Consider the following 15,209-nt stretch of genomic DNA (forward strand, 5'->3'; position numbering starts at 1 on the left):
CGGGTTCCTCTGGAGCCCAAAGTTTGGACTTGGAGCAAACTTTTTCCTTTCGTTCTCCACGAGTGTTTTCCCCCTCGGTGCCCCGGAGCTGCTCCGCGGGCCTCAGCGGAATGACTGAGAACGTCTGCGCCCTAGGCCCCGCGGCTGGGGACGTCTCCGGTGCCACGCACGCCGTGCCCCGAACTCGGCGGCGGGGGCACTCCTCTGCCGCACCCCAGAGCCCAGAAAACTCACACACACACCCGCGCACCTCCAGCTAGACACGTACCCCCTCGCGCGCTCGGCCCGGCGAACCCAGCCTCCCCGCGAGAGATCCGAGGCCGCCGTGGCCAGCTCGGCGGGTGGGAGTGGGAGCAGGGTGCGTTGCGGGGAGTCGCCGCGCCCGGATTCCTCTCCGCTGCACCACACGCACTTTCTGGGTGTACGTCCCTCTTAAGCCTGGGGAACAGGGGGGATTTCCCAAGTCCTGATATGTCCTGAGACGTGCGCGAGTCGCCGAGACCCTTCGGCCCTGTCCCGGCGGCCGACCGCTCTCCGTTCCTCTGCTGCGCGCCGCCTTCCTCCCGGGCTCCCCGCGCTCCATTCCTGCCCCGCAGAGAGGATTCAGCTGAGGCAGCCGGCGAGCCGCCGGGTGTGCGCTTCGGGTGGGGACCGCGGTGGCGGCGCCGGGAGCCGGAGGAGTTTGCCAGTTGCCGCGGGGTCGCGGTCATTCGCTGCCTCCGCCTCCCCTCGCCTCCGCCTCCCGCCCCCCTCCTCCCCAGATACGGCCGCGCTCGGAAACTTTGATTCCTTTTTCTTTTTGGCCCTCGGCTAGTCCCCCTCCCCACCTGTTGTGAGCTCCGCCTTGGTCCCCGGAGACTGGCGGTGACACACGCGGGCGCCGGGGAGCTTCGCGCCCAGAAACAAAGTCTCAGGCCCCCCTCTCAAGTGTTTGCTTCGAAATCGCTGCCTGCAACCCGCCCCCCCGCCCCCGATTGCGGCGCAGCTCCCGCCCCCTGTGAGAATAAGGACTAAATAAACAGTTGTAACTCCAAACCTTGCGCTTGCGATCGTATCCCTATTCCACCCCCTCCCCCTTTCCTCCCTCCCTCCTTTTTTGTTGTTGCAACTTTGTAAGATCCCGGGGAAGGTGCTGAGACTTAGGCTCGGGCCGATTTCCCGGTCTCGGGATCCTTGCAGGGAATCCCTGGGCCACATCCTCTCTTCCCTCCACGCGCGCTCGCGGGTCTTTCGAGCCCGCCGCCCTCTCGGTCTTGGCCCCCCAGGCTACTCATTTATCCCGCCCCACTCAGTTCCCCCCAACCTGCACCGGGAAGATTTGCTGAGGGTCGCCCCGGTTTCTTGTCGACCGCAGAATCCGAAAGTTTGCAAGAAGAGGAAAGCGCGCGGCGAGCAAGCGGGCCAAGGGGCAGCGGCTGCGGCGCCGGGGACCATGGTGCTGCCGGCGCCTCCTCCGCGGGCGTGAAGGCGGCACTCCCACTCCCTCCCCGGACTCCGCGGGTAAGTCGAGGCGGCCGCGGGCGGGGGCGCGAGGGCCGGTGACACTCTAGAGCTTCGGGCTGTACCCGGGGGTCTCTGCGCCCAAAGCCCCAGCATGGGCGGCGCGAGCGCAGCGATCTGGCGCCGGAGCCAGGAAATGTGCCCATCCTTAAGCCGGTAGGTGCTTTGAAATACTGGACTTTCTCCTTTTTTCCTCTTTTCTTTCCGAAATCCGAAAATCTGGAGATCAAAGTTTAGCATGGAGTGTAAAGTGCTCTGATAAAATATGATGACATCCCTCGCTCCCCTTCTCACCCCACTCCCCCCCCCCCGCCTTTTAACTGTTAATTATTTCCAAGTCATTGTGTCCAAATACCCTTGCCGGGCTGATTACAAAGTGTATTGATTTAGTCTGGGCTCATCCTACACGTTCGTCTTAATTCCTTTTCCTTTTGCTAGACCAGAAAACCCGAAATGAAACTTATTTTCTTCCTCTGAGCCCCGCCCCCTCCCCCCCCCAGCCCTCATCTGTGAGGCTTGGGCAGAATAATGGAATTAATATAAACATTTCATTTGGTTGCATTTGAGCTTTTCCAGCCCATTTATGAGGGGCTGGTGTTGCTCTCATGTCCGGTCACAGGTATTTTCCAAGTTCGGGTTTCCCTTTTTGTTACTGCTCCTTAGACAGGAATGTTGGAGGGCCCTTCTGTATTCCCCCTGAAAGGAGTCTACACATTGAAACCGTCTGCACTTTCCCTGCGGTTGTCCGCAGGCTTCAGGATTTAGGGCTGGCACAATAGCTGAGTTGAGAAAACCTGAGGGATAGTTAAGAGATTTTTTCTCCTGCTGAAAATACATTGAAGAGTATTTCCAAATTTTTTACCTTTCATCTCCCTTCCCCTCGTTTTTTCCACAGTGAGAATCAATTTAGGGAGAGATGTCTTAACTAGAATTTGAAGAGAAATGGTAAGAGTTCAGGTGTTTTCTACCAAGGGTTATCCTGTATAATTGAGACACAGGAGTTCCTATTATTTTTGGTTCCAGAGAGAAATCTATTGAATCTTTTTGAGAATTCCACTAGAGTTTTGATTCTCAAAGTGAAAATACCCATCTCTTTAAGGCCAGGAAAAGAAAATTGGGCTCACAGTTTCAGAGATCAGGAATGAGTCTTTTCCATCTCTGACTTCCCTGCTTGAAAGGTCTCATAATTAAAGAGTATTAAAAATATTAAAAGGAACTCCACTAGTTACCATTCAAACGGTGTTAGCTAAAATCTCACTGCAAAGGGGGGGAAAAAGGTTTAACATCTTGTCACTGGCTGCACCCCACTTCACCCCCCCTTAGTCTTTGGATTAGTCATTGTATGAGAGGGAGAAAAAAAATCAGTTTTTTTTTTTTTTTTTTTTGGAAAAGTAAACAGCCTCCAACTGCTGAACCTTGACAACCCAAATTAAGGAAGCAGGAGAGATCAAACAGAACTGCTGCTGGGTGGTTGTCAGGAGCTCTACACGGAGAACCCTGGACTATTCGATCAAGCAGCAAAGCTATATATTCACTAATGCAGAAATGGACCATTGCAAATGCTGATCTTTGTGGTGCAAGCAGAGGCTTGCTTGGAAGGAAATATTCAGCCCCTCTCCAGGCAGCATTTGAGTTCCTTATAGATGCTGAGTAGCTAAACAAGTTATTTTTATAATGCAGACTTATTTGTGAAGAGAATGTACCCAAAAGGGCGTTAAAAGGATAGTAAGTCTTCTAGAGGTTGTCTTGCTACCCAGAACTGTGCAGTGGAATTCTTTTTTACCAACATTAGACTCCTACACTAGAGTTAGATAACGTTTTCTCACATCAAGTTTAGAAGATCTGCCTTGTCAGGGAAGCCAAGGTTTTGTATGTGAGGGTTGAAATCTGATGTGAAGCTCAAAAAAAAAAAAAAAAAAAAAAAAAAATTCCCTGGTGATGAAGTTTTGTGTCAGCCCACTCTTGGAATTTAAAAAGGCGAGAGGGAGCATTCTCCAGATTAGACATAACCTCTTTTTTTAGATTGACATTCAGCATGACCACGTTGCTACTTTTATTCAAGTTCTCTGTAACTTGTCCTTGCTTGTTGTCTAGGAAAATTTAACTGCTTTACATTTTTAAAGGGAGTAGTAACAGTAATTACTTTAGCATTTTGTTTTCACAGGTTTATCAAAGTATAATGAAAGAAGCATCAGCTTTTCAAATTAACTGACTCAAATTAAGGGGGTTGTATTGCTGGAGACCTGTGAAAGATTTTGTGTTTATATTTAAATGCTGGAGTATAAACTGTGTAACACTTTTTTTTTTAAGCTATAAACTATCCCCAAATTAAATGTCATTTCAAATTAAGTAGAACAAAGTAGGAAAAAGGACAACTAAACACAGAGAAGAATAAAAATAATTGTCATTGAAGGATTGCATTTGTAACGAACAAATGTCAATCACATAGTAAGCACTTTGTGTTTTTTTAAGTCAGAGTTTCATAACCAGAGTGCCCAACATGTTTCAAAGTCTGTAGCTTTTATTGGATATACCTTTTATTGTATCATTAAACAATGTGAGTTAAACATACACATGGATGCTATTAGGCAATTTTCTGCAATATGTAATGTTTTTTAAAAAGCTGTAAATACTTTCTAGTTAAATCATTTGTACCAACAATAACAAAAGTTAACTGGGTTAATGTTGAGCCTGGGCATGGTTTTCTGTTACTAAGTTTTTCCTTGCTTCCTTGCTTCTCTTAAGACTCTAGCCCCGGCCTTTGCATTCGGAGGCTCTACTGAAGGATAGGTCTGTTCTCAGCAGTTGTTTAAATTAACAGAGGAATTGTGATGTTTCCTCAACAAATATATTTATACCCCCCACATCCAATGCCAACATAAAGGAAGAGAAGCGAGTATAGAGCCGATGTGACAACTTATTTTGAACCCAGCATCCTCTCTGCAGCCAATCTTATTGTGCTGTTGATTTGGTTTTCAGGTTTTACTTAAGATGCAAACTCACTTTTGAAATGTTATCTTGTAAAGAGTCTGCATCCCGCAAACGTGTGTGTGTTCAATTTAGGTGTTATGAAGTACCGATTACTTTTCGGTGGGGATGCCAAGAATATTTACAGGGCATTGCAAGGATTCTGTCTTTTAAAAATAATCTTAGGTACCCGTTAATAAAATTTAAATAGATTGCAGGCTGTCAGAAAATAGTATAAATTTTGTTTATGATTCAGTTACTTTAAGGTACTTACATTAAAGAAACTCATTTAACCCCTGACTGAAGAGCATTAAGTGGGGAGGCAAGCCCTCCAAAGAGCTCCTACTGCCCTTTGCTCTCCCGATAATCTTAAATTACTACAATTTAATTGCAGCTTCAAGGCACCGAGCAGGAGCTGGTTCTCTGTGGCTGAAAAGGGGTTTCCAGAGCATAGCTAGATTTGCACAGGTGGTCTTTTTGTTTCTCAAAGAAATTTTTTTGCTTAGGGCTTTTTCTTTTCCTTTCTCATCCTGTTAGGTGTCATACTCCTTTTATAGAATTCCGTCGTAGTAAATGTCGTTTTTGCTAAGCCAGCAGTATTGTTCTTTTTTTTTTTAAGTATGTTTTTTGGACCTAGAGTATGTAAAGGTCTCCAGCAAGTAGGGGTTTGTCTTCTAAAGAAAATAACCTTAAGAGAGTCATCTGCTGAATAGACAGGTGAACTTTATACACCAGCCAACATGGACTTTTACTGTTTGTAGGGGTTTTTTTTTTTTTTTTCTTTAGTTGATGGTAGTAATCCCACCAGGTGATCAAACACCGAGTTTGTAAATCAACCCAGCAAGCCAAGTGAGTTGGGCTGGTGTGATTGCTAAACGATCTTTCCTGTGCCTTGTTACACTGGCCTGTGAGTCACTTTGCCATACGTGTGCCATCCGAGGAACCATCTTAAACTGATTTTTAAAAATCTTTCTCTTCCTTGGTGCTTGGCTGAATGAAGATTAGAGGTTCCGAAGCTGAACATCAGTGGGCCACGAGCTGAGACAAATTCCTGAAACAGGGAAACCTGGCCAAATATGGGGTGTCTTATACATGACACTTGTTTTTTTTTTCCCCCCCCTGGGACCCACATAGTTTATTTTGATGTGCATGTGACGATGTGGTTAATGGAAATTAAGCAGATTTGGCTTGCGCTGCCAACCTAAAAATAAATGTTGTGAGGAACGTTCGATTTCAAGAAGTGCTTTGGTTTTGCATCCCATAGATAATGTTCTTGCGATCATGGCTGCCAAGGCTGGCGTTCTGGAAAGGGGAAGTACAGTGGGGTAAAGCGCATGGCAGTCAGGGAAGACAACTTGACAGTGTCCTTTGTTTCTTTAATATATTACTTTTATTAATTACAGTCAGCTGGGGCTAAGGCATTTTTCGGGCCTTATTTAGAAGTCAGCTCCCATTCACAAGAAGGTTGTACCAGAAGCTGCACCCTTCTCCTCGTACTGTTTTACCCAGTCATGAAAAGCTCTTGACCGAATTAGCTTGAGGGTGTCTCTGCGAGACTTGCGTTTCTTTTTGAAATCCCCCGACACCAGTTTTTAATTCATGCCCTGCCTTGTGTACAACAGGTGTTTGGTAGTGATTTTATGGGATCGAAAGTGAGAAAAACATTTCCTCCCTAGCCAGCCACTGGGAGAACTGGCTGCCTGAAAGAAAGAATCTGGAACTTGAACATGCATATAGATGGGTTTTTCCGTATGACCCGCCCCAAGCTGTTTGCTTTTAAGCAAGTGGGGGAGGGGCTCCATCTTGTGCCTCGATATTTACCGTTCAAGTTGAAGTAATTTAAGACTATTGGAAGAGTGCAAAGGGCAGTGGAAGCTTTTTAGTGGTCTCGACGCCTGAAGCTGCTCACGTGTGGGGTTAAATTAGTTTCTTCAATCTGAGTACTTAAAGTAACTAAATCGTAAACAAAATTTATATTAGATCCTGACAACTAATAATCTATTTAAATTACATTAGAATATCTGGACAAAAATTTAATTAAAGACAGAAGTACTGTCAAGCCCTGTAAATATCTTGACAGGTCTATTCAATTGGAACTGATATCACGAAATATTTACATATGTCTGGTGTGTTCAGGAACATCTCGGCAGGGCCTGTGCAAAGCTAATTGCACTTTCTTTCCAAATCACATTTTCAATAAAATAGGTTCTTTTTTTTTTTTTTAAATGAAGGAGCATGAACACATGCAAAATCGTGTTCAAGTGTTCTGTTTACTGTTTAGTTGTCTCTACTCAGGACCCCTCTCAGATGGGTTTATTTCCTCTAACTGCTGCTAATTCAGACACAAAGCTAAAATGGAGGAATCACTGATCAGAACGCTCCTGTCCTTCTGTGTTATTTCAACAGTTTGAAAATGTCTGGGGCTAGCATGTTAGAGGACAATTTGCTCAGGGGAGAAAAATGGACCTGAACCTGGCATTATTGGGTCCCTGTTTGTATTAAATAGAAGATACTCACTTAGGATGGGACAGAGATGTTTTCCTGAAATTTATTTTTGGATACAGACTCACTTATTAGTAGTAATGCACGTGGACATTCACAGTTTGCCAGATTCTCTGGTTTTAGCTAATTCTGTGATCAGCTTTATTGGCTGGGACACTGAATAACAGTTCTAGCATCAACTCAAAAGCAGAATTTCCGAGGTTTCCTTTTCTCCCTCCTGGCTCTGCAGTTGAATCATAATGTGACTTTTCTTGCTTCTGGTTCCTTGTCTTCGAATTAGGGGGAGTGTTGAAGGTATGTTCTTCGAGCTTAAAGATCTAAGGGCACCGGGGCTGTGTAGTTACTCAGACTTTTAAAGACGTTCTTGGTGCTCTCAGGACAGTGACTGCAGCTCCTGGGGGGAGGGAGTGATGTGAGTTTGGCATGAGTTTCTCCTGTCCCAGAGCCTCTCCCCTGAGTTGGTGATGCCCCATCAGAGGAGCTGGAGGCTTCCTCTCCCGGGGACAGGTAAGCACAGAGGTGGAGGCGGATACTCCTATGCGAAGTGGAAGAGGGTTATTGTTGGTCCGAGTTCAACATGTTTCAAAGCGAGTTCCCATGCTCACCTGCTTCCAGGTCATTGTGTGTCTGTGCGTGTGTACATGTTAGGGGGGATTTATTAAAACACAGATGGTTCGATCAGAACTTTTGCAGACAGACGTGCGAATGTGCATTGTTCACAAATCTCCCCTGGGGTAATTCTGATGCCCACTACACAGAGACCCATGGACCAAGTGATTTCTGCTCCTAAAGATTGTGGAACTGAAATATTGATCTTCACTTGGATTTTACCGACTAATTTTTTTGTTTTATCTTGAGACCTGTGTTCTTTTTAATGTGTTTGGATTTCTATTAAGAATCAATGCTGGTGGTTTTTAAGTATGCACGAGGATTGGAATCACAGCAGAGCTGTCATTCCAAACACAGACATAGTCGCAGTGTGCCTGGGTGTACAATATTGGGGCAGGGGGCGGGCAGCCTTTGCATTTCTGAATAGCTCCCCGTGTGATTCTGATGCCCCCCGAAGTGGGAGAACTGGACTCCTCAAAGATCAGCATTGGAGGAATCTTATAACTCTTCTTAAGGGTTTAACTTTACTGTTTGGACTTCATGAAACCTAAGAAAGGAATATGGGTTCCCTTTCCAGAGGCAAGCACCAAAAGAAACATTAGATACTTAGAGAAATAGAGGCAGAACAAGAGCCTCACAGTTCAGGTGAGTGGTAGAAACAACGTGGCACATCGGTTGTTCTCACCAAGTACCAGACATGTCTTTTCAAATTATGCCTCTCTTGCCTCCATGTTTCCAGTGGGCATTGTCATGTTGTAGCTACCAATTAGTGTCAGATGGCTTGCTGGAATTTTTTTTTCTCCAAGTATTTCATCTTAATTTAAAAATCTGAACTGTTTACCCATTAGATTAACCCTGCTGGCATAAGTACGTTGATTTTCCTAGGCATCTTGGGAAATTCTCTCTCATTGTATGTGATGGGGCCTGCAGGAATATTGATGGAAGTAGCCTCGCCAAGGATGCCACACAAATAAAGCAAGCAGAATCCTAAGACAAATGCATCCTCCAAGATTATGAGAGAGAAAATGCTAAGGAGGCTTGTTCAACTATTCAGGGCTTCCGCTAAAGATCTCTCCACTACGGTCAAAAGAGTTATTTAAATAAAAGTTGTGTAGATGTTTTTCGTCTGTATTAGTGATGTACCTTTTGAAGTTACCCAGCAATAAAGCGTTGGTCCAAAATGCCCTCACCTAAACTAAAACATAAAAACTTGCCACTTGACTTTGGGTGTGGCTTCATTTTAATAGATACCCAAAAAGTTGGCATTGTTTCTGTCTCGAGCTTCACAGTTGCTTGGGCTCTGGGTTTGGGTGGCATTTGGAATATCCCTGTGATACAGAGTTCTTTTATTTCTGTTCAGACTCTGAAGGGCTTAAAAAACAATCTCTGATGGGCCAAGTTTTAAAACTAGAGTGTCTCTAACTTTGCATGGAGGGTTTCTATAAAAGATGAAAAACGGGACTGGTTGAAAAAGTAGAAAGTGCATTGTCGAGGCTGCATGGTCTTTATTACAACTGTCAGCAGTGGATGAAATCTACAGCGTGATGTTAAATCACTCTGCCTTGTTTGTTGAAAAGATGTTAATCATTTCATTAAGAAAGATTAAGTAATTAACTGATACATCATTAGGGTATCAATGACAGACCCTTTCTAGTGACGTATTACAGAAATTTTCTAATAGAAAGTTTGCTGCATTTAATTATTTGGAAGAAAGTTAGTTGAACCTTGAGAAGGGGGGGTTGGGTGGGACCTCTTTAGAGAATATCGCTGTCCACATCCAGCTGTCAATAATTTTGGAGAAGATAGTCTATTACAGTGGAAAATGGTTCAATCTCGGGTTTTCTCTTAGGGGCTCCGTCAGGCGTGTTGTTGCAGACCCGCTGTTTTGCATGCCTTCTCTGGGCTTAGGGAAGGGTTCAGTCACTTAAGTGTGTTCATCTTATTTTCTAAATAATGGCTTTTGTTGCAGTATGATGGCCTGTTGACAGTAAACGCGCCGTCCTAACTTGGGTAAGCTTACAACAAATTCTTATACTTGTAGGAGCAAGTTATCCTCACTGCTCACTGGGGATGCTTCTCCCTTTTGTCTCACTGTCCTTAAGGCAACAGCAGCACAAGGTTTAAATATTGTGGGATGGGGATGTTGTTGTGGATAGGGTGTGTGTGTGCGGGGGAGGAATCAACTCCCCATCTGGCCAAACATTTACCTTAGACCCCTTTGTCCCCAGATCATACATAAGATGTGTTTCTAGCTTATTCTTCCGGTGCGTGTAGATGTGTTTCTAGCTTATTCTTCCGGTGCGTGTATTTGCGTCAACTCAGAATTAAAAAGATACTTAAAGAGAGATGTCGTTTCTGTGTTTGTTTTTGTTTATTTCAATTAGGAAGCAGGACAGTAGCTTTTACTAGCTACAGAAATCATCTTTGTGTCAGAGAGGACTTTTCCCTGGCAGAATACTGAGGTGGGAAACTTCTTCAAGGTAGTTGTGAGACTTTTGAAAATGGTGCAAGTGGATTTTATATGGGGGTTTTGGTATTGTAACAAGTGCCCCAGTTGTTGAATAAAATGCGATGCCTTGGCCTCAAGCGCTTCGATCTGTGAGTTGAGAGAGACTTTGGAGGAAAGAAACCCGGCAGATATTTACAAAGCAATTTCTCTTAAAACTATGGCTTACAGCTTTTGATTTTTGTTACGAAATGTGTAAGACACCAAAAAATTGTAATTCAGAGAATAATTCAGTGGGCCCCCATGTACCTGCTGCTCAGCTTCAGAAAGAATGTATTTCTGATCCAGGTTGCAGGGGCTCCTGGCATGTCTTAGCCCAGTCCTTCTACCCTGGAGGTGACCTCTGCTCTCAGTTGGCTCTTTTCCACCCCATGGCTTTCATTATACTTTTAATACATAGGATTGTATTCCCCCAAATACAGGGTCTTCTTCTGCATGTTCAAGATGTGTTTTGATGGTATCCCCCTATATGTGTCCTTTAGTAACTTGATTTTTTTTGTTCAGTACCATTAGTAAAATTCATTCATATGAGTACATGTGGCTGTATATTCATTTTTCCGTGTGAACCTTTTAAACTGCTGAATATTAATTCAAGACAAGCTCTTCACGCTTGAATTTAAAACCCAGCAGCGTTCTGCAGTCCTGTACGTTGAAAATGCAGGATGGATGTGAAACTGTCAGTCCTGGCCACGTCTTCATAATATGCTCGTTTACCCGAGCATATATTGTTTTGTGGGGGGAGGGAAAAACTTTAAAGTGAAACATTTACCAGGGAATTTGCTTTCAAAAAAATAATAAATCAAGTGGCTGATCTCTTACGTTGAAGGAGGAAAAAACAAAACAAAACAGACGAGGCATTCATTTGAAGGATCCTAGCCATTTTCTCATTCTAATTTTAAAGACTTGGTTTAGAACTTCACGGTTACATATGCAGGGTAGCAAGTTAAAAAGCGATGTTTAATTAACAGGCACTTTATACTCCTGTATTCTTGTTATGATATAAGCACCTTGTTCTTCAGAGTAGAAAGTGATTTCGGCATATTTTCAAGGACTGGCATCTTTATGGTAAGAAAGCCACATAAATAAAGATATGCTTAGATGAAAATCGGAACATGTTTTTAAAATAGTGTGTGTCTCCTTTCAGCTCTGTTATCAAACTTGCTGCCTAAGCCGGAGCTGGTGCTCTGTCATTATGCTAATGACCAAAAGAATCGATGATGCGGAACTAGATGAAATCAGGGGTATAATCGGAGAGAGTTATCAGGTTTTTTTGTCATTAAATTTAGTGATAAATAATACACTGTTCATTTTGAGCAGAGAGAACATATTTAATTCTGATGTGTACAGAGTATCGATTTAGTTAGGCTTATGGCTGAGTAAAACGATCATCTTTTGTAATTTCAGAGGAAAGATGAAAGGCATTTGTGTCAGCCTGGCTGGCTGACTCGGGCCATAGAATTGTTTACCTTGACCAGCCAGGGAAGGGTGGGAAAACTTTTTTTCCTCCTCCTCCTAGGCAACTTGGATATTTGTACTGACATTTTATTAGGAATATCAGGTACTCAGTAAATAGCATAAATGACTGGGGAGGTTAAACAAAATGAGTGTAAAGGTGGATAGTGTTTCCCTCAAGAATGGAGAAAAATATAACAAAGGGGAAATGTTTGGACAACGCTCTCTTTAAAAGACGGGTGTGTGTTAAACAGGGCCCATTAGAGTCAGTGTTGCCCATTAAACAATGGCTTTAATTTAAAACTTTTTTTGAGTTTCTCATAACAAATAAAGTTATACTTGGTAACGGTTTATTTAAGGAGAAGTCATCCTTATAACTTAGCATCTTTTTTTCCAGGTTCCTGAAACCTTGGGGGAAAACACTGGCGCTGCCTCCTTTGTTGCAAAGGGGTTTCTAACGCACTTCTCCCTAAAAGACATGCTTCCGTGGGTAGAGTCAGCAGTCCTTTTACTACTGTACAGCAGTACCAAGTGATAAGAGAGAAAATAAAAGAGTAATTAGCTATGTTTTGTAGGACGTAAAGAAAGGGTGATGGAAGTCTATAAAAGAAGAAAATCAGATCAAAGGCCACCGTGATGTTATTTTTTGAAAACGCAGTGTAAAAACGGTTCTCTTGATAGCAGAGACCCCCATCCTGGCTTGGCCAGCTGTGTTCTGCCATTTTCCTTTCCACAGTCCTGTCCATCCTTGGTTGGGTCTTACCAGCCATACCATCTGCCATTCCAGCGGCGGCCTTTTCGGTGGGAAAGCCGGCCAGTTGGGTCAACTTTTGTGACCTGGCGTGTGTCCACTGGGAGCTCAGATCAGGTCAGGCTCATTTTTAGGTGTGTCCGAAGCCCAGATTTCAACTTAGTGAAAGGCTGTGGAATTTATTTCCCAAAGTGCTGCCCAGACTCTGTTCTTTTTTTCTTCAGCTGCCTCCTTGGGCTGAGATGATTGCTTAATGCTCTTAATTATGCTGGATCCCTCTGTATTTTCAAACACCTGTGCGTAATTCCGATCACGGGTGGTCACAGAGCCTGGCTCACTGGACAGCTTCGCCTTCGGAATGGGGAAATCCCAAGGAACCTGACCACGGACCGTGTGTTAGGGGGCTGAGTAGCGGCTTAAAAGGATGGAATGTTTCCCTTGAACTTCCACTGTGCCACGTGAAAGATCCTTAGTCGCTGGGTTGGGGCGAGTCTTAGAACGAATACCTCAGAAACAATGTTTTAAAAAATCAACTCTCATTCATTGCTGGTGGGAATGCAAAATAGTAAGTCACTTTAGAACTAGACCGTTTGGTGGTTTCTTATAAAACCAAGCTTACTCTTCCCAGGAGATCGAGCAATCCTGGATCCTTAGTGTTTATTCAGAGCAGTCAAAATCTTAATGTCCACTCAGAAACCTGCACGTGAATATTTATACCAGCTTTGTTCGTAATTGCCAAAACTTGGAAGCAGCCAAGGTGTCCTTCAGTACGTGAATGGATAAATACTAAGGTACATCCGGACAATGGAATGTTATTCAGCACTAAAAAGAAATGAGCAGTTAAGCCACAAAAAGACATGGAGGGCCCTTAAATGCATATTACTAAGTGAAATAAGCCAATCTGAAAGGGCTATATACTGTGTGATCCAAATTACATGATACTCCGGAAAAGGCAAAGCTGTGGAGATAATGCAGAGATCAGTGGTTGCAGGGTGGGGGGAGGGAGAGACGAATAGGCAGAGCTCAGGGGATTTTTAGGGTAGTGAAAATACTCTGTATGATACCGTGATAGCGGATGCATGTCATTATACATCTGTCCAAACTCACAGAACGTGCAACACCACGAGTGCAATTGCACCCTAGACTACAGTCTAGTGTAGACATCACTTTGATATGCACTGGGAAACTGAAAAATTTATGTGATTTGCTTTATCGTGATACTCGCTTTACTTTGGTGGTCTGGAACTGATCCTGAACTGTCTCTGAGGTGTACCTGTACTTGGTCTTCCCGTGTATGCATTTATATTTTCTTCCTCTGCAAAGAAACCCCATTTGAGGACAGTGCCATCAGGACCAACCTGTGTCTCTGATGTTTGTAACATATATGAGACCCAGGGGTACCTCCAGGCCTCTGGAGCTGTAAGATGTTTCTCTGGATACACGTGTTATACCTGTGTGTGTATACACTTGCGTGTGTACGTGTTTGGGAGGTGTATATTGTGAACGGAATAAGATAAGGTTGAGGATCTGGAATTGAGTTTTAGTGAGTGGTTCAGATTTTCTCAATCCTTCAAGGTTAGAAGTGCATGGGTCCCATCATTTCTCCATGAAACCCACTAGTGACGTCTTTGCTTTTCCATGGGCTCTGATGGTCGTACTGAGTACACTTTGGTTTGCAGGTTGGAGCATGGATTAGCTGTGAGGTGAAGACACGCTTGCTGTATGTATTAAATACCAACTTTTGAGAATCTGTGACAACCAAGCCAGGTTACCTAGAGTGTAAATAGCCTATGAAACACGTTATCTGTAAAAAAGTAGAAGTAAGATCCAAGTCTCGTGGAACTTTTGAAAATTCAAACATCAAACTAAAAGTGAGAGTGGACCAGCTATGGGATCTGTGGGCCCGGTGCAAAATTAAAATGGGGGGGTTCCTTGTGAAATACTGTGAAATATTAAGAATTTCAAGATGGCGGCAGCAAAACATTAAACCAAGTTGGGGCCCTTCAGAGCACGGGGCCCTGTGTGACTGCACGGGTCACACCCCCATGAAGCTGGTCCTGCTTGGGATTCATACACTGTCTTGAAGGGCTTTGCTTTTTTGTACCAAGGTTTCCTCTCCTGCAAGACAGGAGGACAGGGCTGGGACAGACATGGCAGGCTGAGCCCCTCCTATGCTGCTTACTCAGCAATCTTGGCTTTCTCTCTGTTACTGAACCCAGATTGGGTTGCAAATCCCTGTGAAAGCACATTCCTCTTCCTGGGTTGTAAGATCCATTGAGTGCAAAATATTGGTCATCCTGTGCACGAGGTGTTCTCTGCAGGCATTTTGCAAGGTCCTGTGAGGGAAGCCAGTCCTGTTCATGCTGTCCTTTTCCTTCTTTGTCTTTTTCTTCTCTAGCCCTTCTCCCAGGGTCTTGATCCTTTGACTGTACCTTTGCTCCCTGTCACCTTCATTGCTTTTTGTTGTCACCTGCCCTTGACTTCATCCTGGGAGAGGTCTGCTGGACCTAAAATCTGAAGGCAGCCTCAGAAAAGAGTTTTGCTCTTGTTAATTTTTTAAAAAAATTTATTTATTTTTGGCTGCGTTGGGTCATTGTTGCTGTGCGCGGGCTTTCTCTAGTTGCGGTGAGCGGGGTCTACTCTTCGTTGCGGTGCGCGGGCTTCTCATTGCGGTGGCTTCTCTTTGTTGCGGAGCACGGGCTCTAGAGGCACAGGCTTCAGTAGTTGTGGCACGTGGGCTCAGTAGTTGTGGCACGTGGGCTTCAGTAGTTGTGGCATGCGGGCTTCAGTAGTTGTAGCTCGTGGGCTCTAGAGCGCAGCAGGCTCAGTAGTTGTGGTGCACGGGCTTAGTTGCTCCACGGCATGCGGGATCTTCCCGGACCAGGGCTCGAACCCGTGTGCCCTGCATTGGCAGACGGATTC

At 44.4% G+C, this 15,209-nt stretch overlaps 1 protein-coding gene across 2 annotated transcripts in view; it reads left to right on the forward strand.

Moving 5' to 3' along the window:
- The window catches only part of FOXP1 (forkhead box P1), a 597,798-nt gene that overhangs the window by 803 nt on the left and 581,786 nt on the right, over positions 1-15,209 (forward strand). For both annotated transcript variants that reach the window (XM_060161351.1, XM_060161347.1), the window contains exon 2: positions 1,355-1,500. The gene's annotated coding sequence lies outside the window, so the exon portion shown is untranslated. The remainder of the gene's footprint in view (positions 1-1,354; positions 1,501-15,209) is intronic.

The sequence above is a fragment of the Lagenorhynchus albirostris genome, chromosome 10 (genome assembly GCF_949774975.1).
Source record: "Lagenorhynchus albirostris chromosome 10, mLagAlb1.1, whole genome shotgun sequence".
Classification (NCBI taxonomy): Eukaryota; Metazoa; Chordata; class Mammalia; order Artiodactyla; family Delphinidae; genus Lagenorhynchus; species Lagenorhynchus albirostris.